Below are 5555 nucleotides of genomic sequence, written 5' to 3' on the forward strand. Positions count from 1 at the left end.
GATTATAATATTGTCTGAAATCTTCCGAAAAGGCCTCTTAACCCCATAGTTTAGTACAAGCCTTAGAGCTTGTAACAATGTATAAAATACTAGAGAATAGGTACACAGATTCTAATTCTTTTTCCCATGTATGTTACCTTTCAAAATAGGTTTTATGTTATGTTTATATGTTTTAGAAACTAAAACAAGGTGGCTAGTATACTACTTATTACTTTACTATTAACAAGTCTACTTGTTTATTAAAGAAAATATTAAAACTGTTTTTGCTTCGCATTATAAAAGTATTTACATAACTATTTTTATCATATAACTTCTTAATTATATTATACTTAATGATTAATTACTAAATATGAACAGGCCAAGGAAGATAGTTCAATTATGGAGAGGCAAGGGAAGATAACTCCATTAACTGTTATAATCCTCTTCCCTAAATGTTTTTCAAAGGCTTTAACAATATCTTATCGATAACTTTCATGGACAGCTTCATTATTTTTATAATCCTCTTCCCGAAACTCTTTTAAAATGCTTTAACAATATCTTATCGATAACTTTCATGGACAGCTTCATAATTTTTTTTCTAAACATATGAATTAACTATATGTAATCTCTGTCATTGAAATTCATGTGCAGAATAAAATAATGAGACAAAATGAGACAGAAAAATACTCCCTCCCCCCCTTTCCAAGCCATAACCCTTACCTTACAAGCAAGTGCCATGAAATATTATTCAAGGTGACGGATTTTTTTTTCTAAATATGCAGTTAGTTTTTATTATGTGTTCTGTGTATATAGAAAAGACGATTTTTATACATTACATGCATTACCACTCTATGACCATATTGCCCCCCCCCCAACACCTACGACCTGAACCCCTGACCCAGGGGCCATGGATTTCACAATTTAGGTAGAGGAGTTTGTGGACATCATAACCATGCACTCAGTTTTTCCCCACACGTGTTGGGGTAAAGAAGAAGATTACATACATTTTTACTATATGGCCAAAGTGACCCCGAACTAGAGCTTGAACCCCTGACCCAGGGACCATGAATTTCACAATTTAGTTAGAGTATTTAGAGAACATCATAACCATGCACTCAGTTTTATTAAAATGTATATGGGAGAAGAGAAAAAGAATTTCTAAAATTTAATACATTTTCACTCTAAGGCAAACGTGGCCTCACCCTAGAGCCTAAAAGCCTGACCCAGGGGCTATGAATTTTGGTAGAGGGCTTCATGGGGATTATAACCATGCATTCAAATTTTTTCTCACATATGTGGAAGTATAGAAAAATATTTTGAAAGTTTGACTTCTTCGCATATTTTGCCCCACCCCTAGCACCGCAAGGGTGGTAAAGCCATTTCAAAATTTTGATTCTTCTTACCATAGAGATGTTTCACACCAAAAATGGAAACCACATGCCATTTAGTTTTTAAGGATAAGTTAAAAATGGAAAAATTTTAACGCACGACGACGGACAAAGACAAATTGCATTAGGTCACCTGAGTGACTCATGTGACCTAAAAATATTTCATGTCTATAACTTGTTGTATTAATAATTGTAATTGGTATATTGATATTATAGGTTTTTCAATAACTGGAACGTTATGTAAAAACAAGTGTTTTTATCAAAAACATTTAAGGCCTAAAATAACACTTACCATGTGCAGTGTGTACTTGATCAGTTATGAAATGCAAAAAATATTGAGCAATGTGTCTGAATCCTAATTTCAGACGTGTCTATTGGGGGTATTATCGGCGGAGTATTGTCGGGAATCATCATTGTCGGTGTGGTCTTTGCTGCAATCATCCTATATTGTAGAAAAAAGCAAAAAGGTAAGAGCTTGCATCAAATTAGTCTCTTAAACTTTATTGATCATATGCACATAAAAATGTTGAAGAACATTTCTTTATTACATATCATCAAAACTGAACGTACTCTTTATTTTAACCACAGTTTAAGGGGTCTCAGTCATTTCATGTTTCAAGACATAAGAAGCTAACAGGCCTTAAAGATCAGCTTATTACCATAGCCCACACAAAAATTTGTCTAAGAGTCTCAAAAATGCATTTAACGAGATGCTGGGGACATCATTTTATTGCTCGTTATAACCGATACTCGTTATATCCGAGGTCGGGATTTCCCATGGTGACACGTGATCGTTGTTCTTATATTTCAAATAACGTTTATAAACAAGTAATTATTAAATGAATACGTATAATTTATTCAAACGTTGTGGAAAAGTAACATACTTACAGCGTATTTGTTCTGCCCCCCCCCCGCCCCGTATTGACCAGTCAATCTCAGGCAGTCAGTTAACGGACTTTATTAGCATAAGATCACCATCAGATTGCCATCAGATCGCCAGAAGCATGATTAGATCGCCGTAAAAGCTAAAATGAACAAATAACACTAATAAACACTCATTCGTTTACATGCACACTCATTCGATAATGTGAAGTACAGTTTAATACTATAATCTACCGTGACACAAACATTATACCAAAACATGGTTAAGGAAATTCGAAATGACCAGTTGTTGTATCCTTTAAACACAGTTTAACTAAGCATTTGTATGAAAAAAATATTACTTTGACAATGAAGAATCATGAAACACTTACATCAAGGTGCCGGACTGACTCTAAAGACATAAAATATGCTCATTCATGTTTGCTGCAATCTTTGCAAAGTGCGCGCTTTCGCACAAGAACGATAACTCACTACCACAACAAATTAATAGATCACTCGTACCACTACACACTCGTGCCACTACACTCCTCGCCAGATATTGTCAAATATCTCCACCAACACACCTTTTTAACTAAACCAATCGCTGAACCAAAATTAATATAAAGGTATATTACTGTATACAACATATTACCTGTGCAACTAAACAAGCCTAACGAACAATGATAAAGTCTACTGGACTAAGATACAAATTGATAACAATATAATGTAGATTATCATAATTCAGACTAGGTACGAATGTAACAAACAAACAAATGACAGCTGACTAGATTCGTTCTTCAATGACTAGAATCTAACATTTGATTCATTAAGCTGACAAGCTGGGAGATCGGACGCACAAGGGGTGTTGGTCTTCCATCCTTGACCATACGAACTTCTACTGTACAAACTTTGTCATCATCCTTGGAAGGAAAGATCCGCAGGATCAAACCCAAAGGCCACCGAGTTCGACAGGTTGAGGAATCCCACACGAGAACCACATCTTACGTTTTCAGATTCTCTCGATGTTGGTTCTATTTTCTGCGAGTTTGGAGACCGCTAAGATACTCTCCTTTCCATCGTTTCCAGAATATGTTGGACAACAAACAAACACGTTCCAGTCTTGTACATGTTCTTCATGTCACCGTCCAAATCAGGAATATGGTCAAAACCAGTCTTCTGGGTTAACAGCAGCGCAGGACTGATGATAATTGGATCATCAGGATCTATGAAATATTGGAGTTACTGGTCGAGAGTTGATGATTGCAGACACTTCATACATGAATGTGTGAAGGACTTCATGGGTAAGTTGGCCTTTGTGCTGAAAAAGCATCGTGTCTAGGATCTTGCGGGCCATGCCGATCATCCTTTCCTAAGAGCCCCCCATGTGGGAAGCATGGGGAGGGTTAAACTTCCAAATTGTTCCTGACTTGTGGAGAAAGTCCTGGACTGGTCCTTGCTCCACACACACGTTATTTATTCTGAGGGCGTCCAAAGCTCCGACAAAGTTGGTTCCACGATCGGAACAGAATTCTTTTACTGATCCTCGTACACATACAAAACGTCGTAAAGCGTTTATAAACGCAGAGCTGTTCATTTCCTTAACGACCTCGATGTGCACGCCCCGTATGGCCATGCAGGTGAACAAGATTGCCCATCTTTTACTTTCTGAAACCAGTCGTCTGGCTCCTGTGATCCAGTAGCCCTCGCTTTTGATTGCAGCCTCTATAATCAATCTCCCCGATGTTATACTTCTTTATGATGATGTGAGACCAGGAGTTTCGACACATAAGATTTTTTTGGAAGGAGAACAGGATTCTGCATCTCCTCTGGTAGGTCTCTTCGGTTGAGACGTCCACCCACTCGCAATAGCCCGGACTTATCTAGATATGGATTCAAGCGTATCAGTGAACTTCCTTTGGGTATTGATTAATGTTCTTGTAGGCGCTGTATTTCTAATGGATAGGCCTCTCTCTGGATTGCTGTAATGATAAAACTTCAACATTTCCCCTCGTGGAAGCACACTCTTTTCCTTGAAGGTCCTCTCTGCTCTCTTTAACACCACGATGGCCCTTATCAACCTCTGGCAGCTGAAGAATTTTTCGAACTTGGATGTAATCTGTCTAGGTAACTCCTCTGTGGCAGTCTTTGATGTTTTGATGCAGGGTCGTACTTCACAATCATTGTCTTGGTCAAATAGCTGGTAACTGTCTGGCCTTGCATGGTCGTCATCATCTTCACTATGGGGAGGTCCTTGAATCCAATTACCTCCTACCAGTTCTTCAATACAAGAGACGCCTCGAGTTCCAACATCAGCAGGGTTCCGAGAAGTTGAGATATACTTCCACTGTTCAGGTCAAGAGCGTCCATGAATGTCATCTACAGGGAAAATGGTGCGAAACAGCTACAAGGTATAAGAGAGCACACGATGTAGGATTTCCACCCTTCAATGTGTTTTGTGATTTCGTCAAGGACATGAGTTTGATGTTGAACGATCTGGGTCTAACATACTCCGAGTTCCACCACATCAAGACCAAGCAGAGTTTAAAAAAAAAATTAAGATTTTCTCTATATATTACTGTATAAAAATTCATACCCCAATTGTGGCCCTACCCTACCCGCGGGGACCATGATTTGAGAAAACTTGAATCTACACTATCTGAGGATACTTCCAGTCAAATGTGAGCTATTCTGGCCTAAAAGATTTTGAGAAAAATATTTTTAAAGATTTTCTCTATATATTCCTATGTAAAAATCTATTCCCCCATTGTAGCCCCGCTATACACCGGGGACCATGATTTGAACAAACTTGAATATACACTATCTGAGGATGCTTTCACTCATGTTTGAGCTTTCCTGGCCTAATAGTTTTTGAGAAGAAGATTTTTTAAAAGATATTCTCTATATATTCCTATGAATCCTAAAAATCCATTCCCCCATTGTAGCCCCGCAATACCCACGGGGGACTATGATTGGAACAAACTTGAATCTACACTACCTCAGGATGCTTTCATTTTAATTTGAGCTTTTCTGGCCAAATAGTTTTTGAGAAGAATATTTTTAAAGATGTTCTCTATATATTCTTTTGTAAACTTAATATCCCTATTGTGGCCCCACCCTACCCCAAGGGACTATGATTTGAACAAACTTGAATCTACACTACCTGAGGATACTTTCATTATAATTTGAGCTTATCTGGCCTAATATATTTGAGAAGAAGATTTTTAAAAGATTTTTTTCTATAAATTCCTATGTAAAACTTGATCCCCCTGTTGTGGCCCCACCCTACCCCCGGGACCATGATTTGAACAAACTTTAATCTACACTACC

Source organism: Crassostrea angulata, chromosome 2 (assembly GCF_025612915.1).
Source record: "Crassostrea angulata isolate pt1a10 chromosome 2, ASM2561291v2, whole genome shotgun sequence".
Classification (NCBI taxonomy): domain Eukaryota; kingdom Metazoa; phylum Mollusca; class Bivalvia; order Ostreida; family Ostreidae; genus Magallana; species Magallana angulata.